The 15,413-nt window shown below is 41.2% G+C and overlaps 1 protein-coding gene across 1 annotated transcript in view; it reads right to left on the bottom strand.

The window, feature by feature from the left end:
- Window positions 1-15,413, bottom strand: part of slc7a11 (solute carrier family 7 member 11) — a 193,133-nt gene that overhangs the window by 140,651 nt on the left and 37,069 nt on the right. The window lies entirely within an intron of this gene.

Below are 15,413 nucleotides of genomic sequence, written 5' to 3'. Positions count from 1 at the left end.
CATTTTAGCAATTTTGAGGTAATCCAAAGGATGGAATATTGGAAGGCAAGTGACAAGAAATATCACTTAGCCCCTTACACACATTCTTTCCAGAGATGCTTCACACTTTATATTATCATGGAATGTTTCTAACCCATCAATAATACTCTGAGGAAAGGTTTTGATTTTCCCTATACAGAGGAACCTCGATTATCCAAAGGACATGGGTGGGCAGTATTTCTTTTGGTTAATTGAATTCCAGATAATCGAATGCCAGATAACATAGTTTAGCTGAGCATTGGGACCGTGCGATCTTGCCGGATAATTTGATATTCGGATAATCAAATGCCGGATAACATAGTTTAGCTGAGCATTGGGGCTGCGCGATCTTGCCGGATAATTCGATATTCAGATAATCGAATGCTGGATAATCGAGGTTTCTCTGTATTCTTCCATCATGTCAGATCAATTAATACTTATAATTCCAGGATGGCAGGAATTTTGACTGGGAACGTGCATTTAGAAAATTGGGCCTAAAATCTCGATAGTGCTGTGATTGATTTAAAGTCACAAACCTACTACCACATGATTCAACACAACAGGCAGCATGTGCAATTCATTTCATTTTGGAATACACTTTCCACCTTATTCGGCACCAATCATGTTAAAGTACTAAAGTATTGTAATAAAAATCCTTTGCCTGTAATAATGAAAGTCAAATGTAGGAAGTGGCTGGTGAGGACAACTGCAGTTTTCATGCACAGTGTGACATCAAAAGGCATAAAAGCTCACAGTATAAAGAAGCCCTGTGTCATATCCCCTCCAATATGGTCACTCTCTACAAACTTTGCTCGTGATACCCAGCATGCTTTGCTTCTCAAGGCCAGCTGCATCTACTTGTCACAAGATGTACGTGAACATCTGATCGATGTGACACTGTCATTGTAAACAAATGCAGTGTATAAAGTGTGAGATATCGGGATGTAAGGATTGCAGTAGCAAAGCAAGTAGAAAGTGAGGATATGTGAGAAGTTGAGGAAGATCGTTTAGTGATATGTAAAGATTCAAAGTGAGTGATGGGAAGAGGAGAGAGGGTTCCCTCAGCACTGAGGATGTGGGCTTTGCGGTTGTGAGGAAAGAATAAGGGAGTAAGATTCAAATTTGACAACTCGAGTGGAGTAATTAAACTGTTTTCTATATTACACCATACTCAAGGAACTAAGGTCCTAAGATTGTCCTCCTCAGTGAAATCTTTCCACCAGCAAGGGAAATGTTACCTGGAAGGAATTGTAACCCGAGAGGAAGTCTCATTCCTTCTGTTGATTGTCTAAGGCAGATACTAACTGACAGGGTTAACTGATATCATAAGATAAGCTTTGCTCGTCAGGATATAAAGGACTGTTATTGGGAGGAGCACTCAGTTATTAAATGCTGTGTAATGAACATTTAACTGAGCCTACAAAAACAGAAATTGCTAGAAAAGCTCAGAACTGCACAAGGGTCACTGGGCTGGAAATGTTAACTGATTTTTCTCTATTGATACTGCCAGACCTGTTGAGCTTTTCCAGAAATTTCTCTTTTGGTTTCTGACTTGCAGTATCCACAGTTCTTTTGTTTTTTATATAACTGAGCCTCATTTCTGTCAGAGACATGTGGGCATTCCTTCCTACTTGTTATAAACATCTTTGACGCATTACAAAAAGAATGATCAATGCAATGAATCTATTTAAAACATCTCAGATGGTTCTGGTGGATATGACAACAACAGATCAAGCTAGCAAAACTGGTACTAAAAGTATGCTGCAGTCCACTATCTGGACTAGGATTTCTAATGTTAATCATGGGTCAGTGAATATCATTCTTTCTTGAATTAGAAGGCTGTGATTTCAATCACAATACACTCCAGGACTAACCACAAACTTTCAGCTGATATTCCAGTGTGATACTGAGTATGTCCTGTCTTTCAGATGTGATGTTAAACCAGTGCCCATCTGCTCAATCTGGATGTGAAAGATTCCATGACATGACTTTGAAAGAATCAGATAATTGATCCCTGATGTTTTTTTATCTATCAACATCATAAAAGCAAGCTACTCAGTCATTGCCATGTGTTTGTGGGAACATGCTGTGCATATAATTGACTTGACATATCGACTACATTACAACTGTAACTATCCCAAGGAAGTATGTATTTGGCTGTAAGGTTATTTCTGACATCTTGCAGTCACACATGCTTCTATATAAATATTTTTTTTTCAATACACTACATTAGAGGTCCTAAGTATCCCCAGGATCACCTACAAACATTATTTCATTTGTGACGTTTCTCTAAAGTCAGGAGCCATCTCCCCTTTAAGAAGTGTTGCATGCCTTTAATACAGTGCTAGCCTTTTATAAACAATTTCCTCCCCCTTGTCCCAGCCAAATATGAGTAATGCTGGCTCCATGCTGGAGTCCAGCAAATGATCAAATTCGCGAACATCAAATCCACGTGACCCCTTTGACCCTGATAACAGGTACTTGTAATGTATTCTTTCCCACCAGCTGCACATTTTTGGGTCTGATCTAAATTCAAAGCCTTCATCTTTTGATCAATCATTTTACCTTGAACGTGCTTCAATTATGCCATCATTTCCTAGCACTGCTCCTGTTTTACATGGAATTTGCGCAAAACTGAACAGCCAAAGAGTATTGGATAGAGCTGACACAAGTGAGATCAGCAATTCCCACACATCAACTGATGCAATTGCCAGCTCAAGGGCATGGGTTCAGTGTAACTGGGATTTTTGAGAACAGGTCTTTACCATGATGATTCTAGAAATTATAAGGAATGGCTGCCTGATGCTGCAATCTCTCATCCCACCCTCTTCCTGGCAGAGAATTAGCTTCTGAGAACCAACATTCACTAAATTGTTTGTTTCAGAGGTCTTAGAGTCTGGTACTTGAGGAACACGGTCACTTTTTAACAAATGTAATCCACGACTCTGCCCTCTTCCTGAGCTGGACTATCGATTGATATGTGGAGAAAGTGAGGGCTGCAGATGCTGGAGATCAGAGCTGAAAATGTGTTGCTGGAAAAGCGCATCCCTGGTAATTGGTCGAGAAGTGGATCCCTGGCCATTCCTTATAAATTCCACAATCAACACGAGGCCTCATTCCTGAAGAAGGGCTTATGCCCGAAACGTCGATTCTCCTGTTCCTTGGATGCTGCCTGACCTGCTGCGCTTTTCCAGCAACACATTTTCAGCTATCGACTGATATGTGACTGATTTAGTTGTACAATGTGGTACAAAACCATTTCATGCAACATTATTGCAAGTTTGATGACATTTGGTAACCTTTTGTATCATTGGGATTCGAAGCTAGATTTTAAAATTGATGCCCCCTCTCAGAAAGTAACACTTCAGGGGAGGAAAGTATACATATTTTTAAGTTCGGTCTGCTGGATATCTGCATTTTCTGACTAAATAAAAAGAAACATTTGAATCACTGGTTACGTTGCAGCACGGTGGCACAGTGGTTAGCACCGTTGCCTCACAGCGCTAGAGACCCGTTGGGTTCAATTCCCGACTCAGGCGACTGACTGTGTGGAGTTTGCACGTTCTCCCCGTGTCTGTGTGGGTTTCCTCCGGGTGCTCCGGTTTCCTCCCACAGTCCAAAGATGTGCAGGGTCAGGTGAATTGGCCATGCTAAATTGCCCGTAGTGTTAGGTAAGGGGTAAATGTAGGGGTATGGGTGGGTTGCGCTTCGGCGGGTCGGTGTGGACTTGTTGGGCCGAAGGGCCTGTTTCCACATTGTAATGTAATGTAATCTAATCTAATCAAATGCCATTATTCCATGTAAGGAATGGCATCATCGCAGCTCTCATTGTCCATCACAATGCAACAATATTATTGAAAGCAAAGACTATAATTAATATTTTATGAATGGGGCAATAACTTTTTGAATAACTATGACTATAGAATGCAAATTCTTGAACTCCCAAGTGGATCCCTGGTAATTGGTCGAGAATTTCACAGGTACTCTGCCAATGCTACATGTATCACGGGGCACTTTATGTCAAATAGCTATGAGCCTTGGCAACTATTTAACTGGTGCTGGTATCTAATGAAGTGACCATGTTTGTCAAGTACCAGACTCTAAGATCCATGAAATAAGTTATTTAGCAAATGTTGGTTCTCAGGGGAATCTGCCAGGAAGAGGGTAGAATGTGGGATTGCAGTATCAGGCTTGGTCCACTATGGCAGCCATTCCTTATAAATTCCACAATCAACACGATAAAGCCTTGTTTTAAAAAAATCCCAGTTACACTTAACTCATATCCTAAAGCTGATATGTGCATCTATTGATGTGATGGAGTGTTGATCTCATTTGTGTTAGCTCTATCCAATAGACTTTGGCTCTTCTGATTTTACATTCCATGCAAAAACAGAACTCGACTGGGAAACGATGGTGTAATAAAGCAAATTCCAGTTAAAGCAGAAAGCTGATAAAACAGCAGATAAGGAGTACAATGTTCAAGTCATTGAGTTGACCGTCAACCATTTGGACTGGATGTTCATATATCATTTCAGGGCACTTTGTAAGAATGCAGACTTAGAGTGAAGAAGAGTGGCTGAAAACAAAGAAAGGATTCTGGACAAAACACAAACACAACATTTCAATAAGTGATGGAAATTGATGGGTTTCAGTAATGGAGGGATTAAGAGAGACACTGTTGGATTGCCACCAAAAGGAGCTCAAACAATGTACTTCAAGGTCACAAATCTGGAGGTGGCAAAGACAATCAGAGTTATCTTCTTCATACCCAGAATGGCAGACCAATGTTAAAATAATGGGCAGAATGCCAATCAAGCAATTGCTGACTCCATCTTTCCTTGGTTAAAAGACCTAGGAGAAAGTGAGGACTGCAGATGCTAGAGATCAGAGTTGAGAGTGTGGTGCTGGAAAAGCACAGCCGAGGAGCAGGCGAATCGACATTCGGGCATAAGCCCTTCATTAGGAACTAAAAGACCAGTTGGATCTTACATAAATGATAGGACCATGATTAGCATGTATTGATCTCCCATATCTGAGTTAGGAGATCCGGGTTCAATAAAATACCATCTTTGATCAGGTTGATTAGAAAACACCTTTAGTCAGACTGCACCTGGAGTACTGTGTACATTTTTGGTCCTCTTACTTGAGGAGGGATGTAATTGTATTAGAGGCAGTTCACAGGAGGTTCACTACATTGATTCCAGAGATGAGAGGTTTGTCTTACAAAGAGAGATTGAGTAGCTTAGGCCTGTACTCTCTCAGGTTTACCAGAATGAAAAGAGATCCAATTTGAATATTTAAGATGCTGAAGGCGATAGACAAAGTAGACATAGAAAAATGTTTCCACATGTCGAGTAATCTAGGACAAGAGGGTGAAGATTTAAAACAGAGATGAAGAGAAATCACTTCCCTCAAAGGGTCAAAAATCTGTGGAATTCTGTGGTGGATGCTGGGACATTGAGTAAATTTAAGATGGGGATAGACAGATTTTCAATTAGTAATGGGCTGAAACGTTGTGGTAAGCAGGCAAGAGAGTGGAGTTCCAGCCAAGATGAGATAGGCCATGATTGTTTCAAATGAAGGTGTAGCCTTGAGGGTGTGCATTTCCTACTCCTAGTTCTTATATTCTTTGAGCCATTCAACAGATTAGCTTATAAAGCTACTAATTAAATAACTATCATAATGATCCATTTCTAAATGACTTAGACTTCCTTGAAATTAGAGTCTGATGGTGCATGGGAGTCTCCTAACCCCTGGGCCTGAAAATTCAGCTTCAAGTTCCACCTGCCCTAGCAATGTGTCCAATCAGGTGGAATGAAAATAATTCCTTTGAACTACATAAAAGTACAGCCGAATTACCTACACAAGTATTTATGCTCAACCCGAAACCCCTCTCTTAGCAATTTATCTAACTTCAGCGTAAGCTTCAGCTCCTTGAAGTATCTGCAGAATTATGGAATTAATGCAGTACAAAAGGAAACTCTTTGACCCATTGTGCCTGTGTTGGCTGCCTGAAGGAGCAATTCATTTAGTGCCATTCCCCTTTAGTCTTGCACATTTTTGGTCATACTCAGGAAGTTCCTCAGGGGTCATTGTGATTTTGGCAAGAACACAGCTTAGGCAGTCTATCTGTCAGTTATCTCCCATAAAATTCAGACAACACAATTAAAACCAACACAATTTCTAGCACACAGGACTAACAGAAAATGGCAAGTTTTTTCATCAGCTATTGAACCTGGGAAAACTCCAAAATAAATCTACCAAATTTGCGCATGACATATTGTAACCTTTTCCCTACTGTTTCTGAGAAAGATTTGAACAGTCCAGTTATATGGTTGTCTTATTGCGTCTGCATTAATTTCAAGTTTTCCACACTTGTAAAACAACCACTGTGTTAACATTAGAAGATTATTTGGAGATGGTAGATTTTCATTATCTTCCTTTTGCAGGTTACAGCAGTCCTGCTTCCAACATTGACAATGTATATGAGATTACTTTGTCAGTTCAACTTCAAGCTCAGACTGTAGATTTCATCACCACGCAAATTGAATTAGCTTCTGAAAGTTGTCCTTCTCAGGATTTGTCAGTGAATCTTCCAAGAATTCTATTTGCTTTTGGACTTCAGCAATTGTCAAAAGCTCCTGGATCTTCTTCAAATGTATCGGAGCCTTCTTTTATATGTTGGCAACCTGTAACATCATCTACTGAATATTTTGGTGGATTTATTTACTTGTTCAGCTTGAGATTGTTTAATTTTGAAGCAATTCTGTAATTTCAAATCTGATTTCCCCAACGTTATTCTTGACCTATCTGTGACATTCATTTTTTGGTAATATTATTTCACCTTCCATTTCTTGTGAATGTGGTTCTTTATGCATATTTCTTTAAAGTTGCTTTAATTCTGTTGCACCTTAATGCTGTTCTTTTCTTCTGTCCTCAGAGATTTAATGATTGTACAGTATTTCGACGTTGCGGCTTTAAAGCTTTTAATTCTGTCCTAAAGCAATGTTATTTTAATTCTCTGGTCTTAAAGTCTGTTCAAACCTGTAAACTCTTTAACAACAATGTAGCAATATTTGCTTTGTCTGCAGTTTGTTGAACTGTGTGTTATAGTAAGGCTAGATTATATTCCCTACAGCCTGAAAACAGGCCCTTCAGCTCAACAAGTCCACACTGATCCTCCGAAGAGCAACCCATGCAGACCCATTCCCCTACATTCACCCCTGACTAATACACGTAACATTATGGACAATTTAGCATGGCCAATTCACCTAACCTGCACATCTTTTGACTGTGGGAGGAAACCGGAGCATCCGGAGGAAACACGGGGAGAATGTGCAAACTCCACACAGCCAGTTGCCCGAGGCGGGAATTGAACCCAGGTCCCAGGCACTGTGAGGCAGCAGTGCTAACCACTGAGCCACCGTGCCGCCCAATGCTGGGTGACATTTTTCCAAGGAAACTTTAAATTTTGTTTTATGACAATTCTGTGTCTCCCTATGACTTACTATGAATTGTCCTACACTTTTTTGTGGAATTTTCCCATCTACTGCAGCTAAGCTGGAGGTCTCTTGCCTTTTCATAAAAATTATGAAGGGACTAGATAAGATAGAAGCAGGGAGGCTGTTTCCACTGGTGGTGAAACTAAAACTAGTAGGGAATAACTTCAAAATAAGAGGGACCAAATTAAAGACTGAACTGAGGAGGAACTTCATGCAAAGGGTTGTGAATTTGTAGAATTCCCTGCCCAGTGAATCAGCTGAGGCTACCTCATTGAATGTTTTTAAGGCAAAGATAGATAGATTTTTGAACAGTAAAGGAATTAAGGGTGATGGTGAATGGTGGGCAAGTGCACCCGAGTCCATGAAGATATCAGCCATGATCTTATTGAATAGCGGGGCAGGCTCGATTGGCCAGATGGCCTACTCCTGCTTCTTTTTCTTGTGCACTTATGTACTTATGTTTACAGTCTAAAAAAAAGCCCATCTCCTTGCACAAATCTCTAAGGCTGCGGTTTAATACTCTGGCTATGCTGTGGCAGTATCCTATACACAATGAATGGGACAAATCCAAACCAGCCTATTACTGCCCCATCAGTCTATTTACTATCAATAACGTGATGGAAGGTATCATCACCAGTGCTACCAAGCAGCACCTGCACACTGATGGATATTTTGGGTTCTGCTAGCGCCTCTTAGCTCCTGGCCTCATTTCAGCCTTGGTTCAAAAATGGATAAAAGAGCTGAGCTCAAGAGATGAGGTGGGAGTGACAGGCCTTGACATCAAGGCTGCATGTGACTATGTGTGCCATGAGGGAGCCCCAGTAAAACTGGAGTCAATAGGATTGGGGAAAAACTCTCTGTTGTTTTGGACCATAACCAGGACATGGAACATGGTTGTATGAGTTGCAGTTTGATCATTTTAGTTCAGGACATCACTGCAAGAGTTCTTCAGGGCAGCATCTTAAGCTAATTCATCAGTGGCCTTCCAATGATTGTAAGATCAGAAGTGGGAATCTTCGCTGATTCCCACAATGTTCATCACCATTCGTGACTTCTCAGACACTGAAGGAATCCAGTTTCAAATGCAACAGGATCTGGACAAGACCAAGGTTTAAACTGACAGGGAGCAAGTAACATCTGTATCACACAAGTTCCGGACATAAACCATCTCTAACAAGAGAGAATACAACTATCATTGCTTCACATTCAATAACATTACCATTACTGGATCTGCCATTATCAACATCCTGGAGCTTACCATTGACCAGAATCTGAACTGGAATCTGAATGTGAATCTGAACTTCTGGTCTTCCTGTTATGGGAAGGATATTATTAAGCTGGAGAAGGTTGAGAAAAGATTTACCAGGATGTTACTGGAATGGAAGGTTTGAGTTATAAGGAAAGCTGGACAGGCTGGAACTTCTTTCACTGGAACGTAGATGGTTGAGGGATGACCTTATAGAGGTTTATAATATAATGAGGGTATAGATAAGGTGAATGGCAGCTGTCTTTTTGCTCAGGTAGGGGATTGCAAGACAAGGGGGCATGGTTTTAAGGTGAGAGGAGAAAGAGTTTTAAAACATTAGGGGCAATTTATTTATAAAGAGTGGTTTGTGTGTGTGGAATGGACTTTCTGAGGAAGTGGTGGATGTGGGTACAGATACAATGTTTAAAAAACATTTAGAAAGGTAGATTAGATTTGATTATAGAGTCATAGAGATGTACAGCATGGAAACAGACCCTTCGGTCCAACCTGTCCATGCTGACCAGATATCCCAACCCAATCTAGTCCCACCTGCCAGCACCCGGCCCATATCCCTCCAAACCCTTCCTATTCATATACCCATCCAAATGCCTCTTAAATGTTGCAATTGTATTGATTCCCCTACAGTGTGCAAACAGACCCTTTGGCCCAACAGGTCCACACTGACCCTCCAAAGAGTAACCCACCCAGACCCTCTAACTAATGCATCTAACACTATAGGCAATTTAGCATGGCCAATTCACCTGACCTGCACATCTTTGGACTGCGGGAGGAAACCGGGGCACCTGGAAGAAACCCACGCAGGCATGAGGAGAATGTGCAGACTCCACACAGTCAGTCGTCCGAGGCCGGAATTGAACCTGGGTCCCCTGGCACTGTGAGGCAGCAGTGCTAACCACTGAGCCACCGTGCCGCCCTTACATAATAAAAAGGATTTGGAGGGAAATGGGCCAAGTGCAGCCAGGTGGGACTGGTTTAGTTTGGAATTATGGTCGGCATGGACTGGTTGGACCAAAGGATCTGTTTCTATGCTGTATGACTCTAATGACTCACCATATAAATACTGTGGCCACAAAAGCACATCAAAGGCTAAGAGTCCAGCTAGGAATGAGTAATTCATCTCCTGACTCCCAGAGCCTGTCCATCATCCACAAGTTATAAATCTGGAATGTGATGGAATACTCCACTTGCCTGGATGAGTTCAGCTCCAACAATATTCAAAAAGCTTGACATGATCCAGGACAAAACAACCCATTTGATTGGTACCTGTGGTAGAAAGATCTGCTACCCTGCCCACCCACAGCATAACCACACAAAAAAAACACAGAAGCAGGTTTGCAAAACACAGAGATCAAGCCTAACAATGCACACAGAACACACCCACAATGCCCCAGTCTTGGCCAAACAGGGCTAACATAGAAATCAGACATGGCCAACCTACTCCCAGACCAGAGAATACACCTCCCAAACAGCATTCACAGTAAGTTCCCAGCCCCCATTAGCACTGCGGTCCCAATACCCTTAGGGCACGCTCATCGCAGAAACAAAGAGGCAGGCCAAGAGGCCCTGGAAGACTTTGCTTGCAGGAGGAACATAATGTATAGGCCTGGATGCCTGGAGAGGGGACATTTACACATGTGCGCGTTGACGGGAAATACAATGAAGAATCCTCTAGAAGACATTCTCACCCATTCACAGAGATGGCTAGAACTTCCTGTGTCAATTACAAATGAATTGCTGCTGTCGGACGCTTGATTCCATTCAGTTTAATCTTGAATTTCCATTCAGTTTAATCTTGTTTTAATTGATTTACAGTTTTCACCACTGTACTGTAACTGCTTTACGTTTATCATCTTTGTATTGTACCCCTTTAAAATCTACCAGCACCTTCCATTCGGGAAAAGCATTTTGGCCATTGGTGCAGAGAATCAGTTCTGTGTCAGCCTGGTCAATTTCTCTTCCACGATATTGTTTTGTTCAATAAACCACTTGTCGATTTTGCCGTGATCCTCGTTTTGTGGTCTCTGATTCATTGGGCTGAATTTCTCTGACAGTACCACATTTAGAAGCATTCATTCCCTCCTCCACCAAATCTCAGTAGCAGCAATGTGAACTATCTACAAGATGCACTGCAGTAATTCACCAAGGCTCTTATGACCATACCATCTGGAAAGAGAAGGGTGGCAGATACCTGCACCATCTGCAACTTACCCTCCATGCCACTCACCACATGACTTGGAAATATATTGCTGTTCCATCACTGTCGTTGGGTCAAAATCATGGAATTCCCTCTCCAACATTGTGGGTCTACTTGCACCAAATATACTGCAGCGGTTCAAAAAAGCAGCTCACCACCATCTTCATAGGAGCAACTCAGGATGGACAATAAATGTTGGCCCATCAAGTGATGTCTGCATCCCGTGAATGAAAGTATGTTAAACTATGAGGTTGTCCACTTTGGTCCTTATTTGGTCCACTTTTTTTTTCAAAAGGATATAGCAAGGAACTTTCTAAATGACAGAAAACTAAAGTAGTGGAATACAATAAACATTTACATATCTCTTTAACATACAGGAACATAGGAATAAGAGGAGGCCATTGAGCCCCGAAGCCTGTTTGGCCTATTTTGGACAGGAGAAGGAAAAGGCTAACAGAACACTGGCCTTGGGTTCTTGCTATTGGAATTCAATTCTCAGGAATAAAAGACATGTTATACAGAGCCTTGCAGACCACACCCTGAGTCCTGTCCTCAGTTGTGGGTGCTATAGCTTAGAAAGAATGTTTTAGCTCTGGAGGTAGAACAGCACAGAGATTTCAGGGTAATACTTGCAATCTAAAAGTTAAATTATGAGACAGATCACATAATCTAAAAGGGTATTCCTCAGAATTTGGAAGTTTAAATTACTGCAGCTTGACAAATGTTTTGAAGATATTAAGGAGAATGTGTAGAATGGATAGAAAAAGAAAACTATATTTGTGTCATCCTCTGTCAAAGGAGCAATCAGGAACCAGATATTGGCTTCAGAATGCAACAATAGTGACAGTAGGGTACACATAAAGCAGTATGTTGTGTACAGGCTTCCAGACTCTGAGAATGGGATACAGGGTACTGTTTGAAACTGTTTTTAGGGTCTAATAGCTGCCCACCTGTACTGGAGACATTTTTTAATTCATTCGTGAGATGTTGGCATAGGTGGCTGAGCCAGCAAATTTTACCAATCGCTGATTGTCTTTGAGAAAGTGGTGTTGAGTTGCTGCCTTGAACTGCTGCAGTTCCTAGGGTGCATGAACACCAATGGTCTGTTACAGAGGGAGTTCCATGATTTTAAACCCAACAACAGTGGAGGAACAGTGATAAGAATTCCCATGTCAGGATGGCTTGGAGGAAAACACAAAGGAGACGATGTTCCGAAGTATCAGCTGCTCTTGTCCTTCTAGATGGTAGAGGTCACGGGTTTGGAAAGTGGTGTTGGAGGAGTATTGGTGAGGTGTAATGTTTAAAGATTAAACTGTACTATCTCTTTGGATATTAATGTAATGTTAAAGAGTTAAACTGCCTTTTTCCAAGAAGCTGAACATTCTGGAAGTGGGTGGGGTGACATTCTGTCTCACAGACAACATGCAGGTATGTGGATGACTATCCATTGTAATCTACACTTCATTTGGGCAGCCATTTACTGCTATTCTACTGCTATTATCAAATTAAACTCTCATTCAGTCACTTCCATTCAGAATTGTTTTCATAGCCATCCCCTAGCCAATCAAATTCATTTGTGTGATCATTCCCCAGTATTGAAGTATATCAAACCTACACTGTCTAGGGAAGTAACGGAGCCAGAACTCATTTGCAGGTCCACGCTGAAGCTAGGACAAATCACACCTACATTGTCTTGGGGAATCACAGAGTCAAGAAATTGTTTGCTTAACGATTCCCCAGGATTAGGGCATTTACATTTACATTATCTCCAAGGATAGCATCATCCTACCATTGTACCTGGGGTAGCATGTGGTTATGGGTGGAGGGTGGCCAGAGTACCTGTGAGCAACTGACCTGTATAAAGGGGATGCATTTTGGTTGTTCAGGGCCTCTTTTGACTCGACCTCGCACACCAGCGAAGAGTATCAAAGGGGGCAATCTAGCTTGTACAAGCTTTAATAAACTTTAACTGCTTGCAGAATTTGTTGTATGCAAATTGTATGAAACTGTATGTATTAAATCTCAGGAAAAGAACCTGACAGAGGTACTGCAGTGCAGCATCTCAACGACATACACTGTTTCCACAATGTATTGGTGCTGCAGGGAGTTAATGCTGAAGATAGTGGACAAGACTACCTGTGAAGCAGGCTGCTTTGTCCTTGACGGTATTGAGCTTCTTGAGTGCTGTTGGAGCTGCATGATACAGGCAACCACACCATATTCCATCATACTCCTGACTTGTGCCTTGTTGATAGTGGAGAAGCAATAGTGAGACAGGAAAGGCACTTGCTACTGAATTCTAAGTTTCTGACCTAATCTCATAACATATTTATGGCTGGCCAAATCTTATTTTAGCCAATGCTGATAGTGGCGACAGATTCAGCGGTGGATATGCCACTGGATATCAAAGGGAGATGGCAAGCATTTCTTTCTGTATATTAGCATGAGCTGTTTTAATGTCTGCATTGTGAATAGTGCTGAATGTTGTGTTGTTATCAGCGAACATCCCTACCTCTAACTATAAGATGGAGGAAAGGCCATTGATGAGGCAGCTGAGGGTGGTTGAGCCTAGGACAAGGATCAGAGCCTGTTGCGTCTTGAAAGAGACTGTGACTACATTTTCTGACACATGTCACATATTCAATTTTCCCTGTTAGAGATTCACAAGGGTTTCAGAAGATGTAAGAAAAGCTGCCTCAGCACAAACTCCAGAGATGCAAACAGCAGAAGCAGAATCATGTTCAGAACTGAATTGCTTCTTTCCATGACAACCAGTTCTAAGAAGTATAATTTTTGCTCATTTGTTGAGTACTTAAATAATTAAGTACAAAAGCTTTATCTTAATAAGGTAGGCAGAAGCAAAACCATTGTTGCAGCAGTATACTTACATAACATTTTACAAAGCAATGAGCAAACCCACAAAACAGGACAAGTTGGATCTGTAGTATTATGCAATACGTGGAACACTTACTACAACAAAAGCAGAGTATCAAATTGCTAAATTGCTCATGTATGCCTTACATCACTAATTATCCATCTGAAAGATTTTTCAATCTGCGGTACAATTTCCAGAATCTTTCCTTAGATATGTGAGCTTAGATATAAGAGCTGATTGTTCTTAATGTGAGGAGCAGTAGTTAAGTTTATAGAGCTGTGTCTTCAAGGTCAATGAGCGAAGAGATCACGTTGAGGGAAGGATGGTCTTCAATGCTTGCTAATTGACAAATGTAATTTTCTTCAAAGCAAAGTGCCTTTTTAAACGCTCATTTTTCAGTACCCATACAACCATATATTCATAGCCTCTTAGAACGCAGAAGGAAGCCTTTATGCCTCCTCTTGATTATTCTAACTCAGTAAAAGAGTTGTCCTATTTAGTCTCAGACTTCACCTTCTTCACCATAATACTGCAAATGAAAATCTTCTTCAAATACATCTCCTTTTAAAATAACTGTGGAGTTTAATTCCCACTGATTTTTCAGGTATTTATAACTTGCCACATCAATGCATTTCTCTTCATTATTCCCTTTAGACAGAAAATTAAAATTAAAGCAAAGAATGACTAAAAGGTTAACATGTTTGACACAATTAAGAATAGGAGAATGTGAGGACTGCAGATGCTGGAGATCAGAGCTGAAAATGTGTTGCTGGAAAAACGCAGCAGGTCAGGCAGCATCCATGCTGGAAAAGTGCAGCAGGTCAGGCAGCATCCATGCTGGAAAAGCTGCCTGACCTGCCGCGCTTTTCCAGCAACACATTTTCAGCATAATTAAGAATATGAAAGAAAGCTCACAAGGAATATAAAAACCGATAGTTAGAGCTTCTACAAATCAGCTAAAATGGTGTCAGCATTCGTAATGCCAAATGGTCATCATACATGTGTGAACATGGAATCAGCTATGACAGAATGACTCCAGGAAGCCCCTGTGCAAGTGTGCCAGTGATCTTGCCAGCATTCTCTTTGTGGTGACATCATCAGCATGCATGGGTGACAAGGGGGATGAAGAGGTGAGGTGGAGGCTGGTGCTCTGCTAGTAGCACGGACCAAGACTGGCCCCAGGAGAGGGACAAGAATGAGGTCTACACCTGAAGCAGAGGAAGGGCTGTATCAGGACCAAGATCAGGGAAAGTCTGCACTGTGGAGAGGAGGAGCTAGCATCCAGTTGTCTGTAATGTATATTCATTTTAATTTGAAACAAAATTTTAAAATGTGAATTATTTTTCTAAATGCAGATTTGCTGTAGTGCCATCTAGAACATTGGTCTTTGCTTTTGTTTGCTTACAAATGACGTCAATTTTCGCTTTGTGCATGAAAGCTCATGAATCACAGCAATCTTAGAAAGAAAAGAGTTATTATTATGGGCACTGAAACCTACAGAAAGTGAGTTAGGGAATTAATAATGAAAAGTAGGTAGGTAGCATTAAATTGAAAAGG

This window comes from Chiloscyllium plagiosum, unplaced genomic scaffold (assembly GCF_037043375.1).
Source record: "Chiloscyllium plagiosum isolate Xiang-an unplaced genomic scaffold, Cpla_swu_hap1 HiC_scaffold_36, whole genome shotgun sequence".
In the NCBI taxonomy this organism is placed as follows: domain Eukaryota; kingdom Metazoa; phylum Chordata; class Chondrichthyes; order Orectolobiformes; family Hemiscylliidae; genus Chiloscyllium; species Chiloscyllium plagiosum.
Note: the sequence above shows the minus strand (reverse complement) of the source record. Positions and strands in the feature narration are given on the sequence as shown.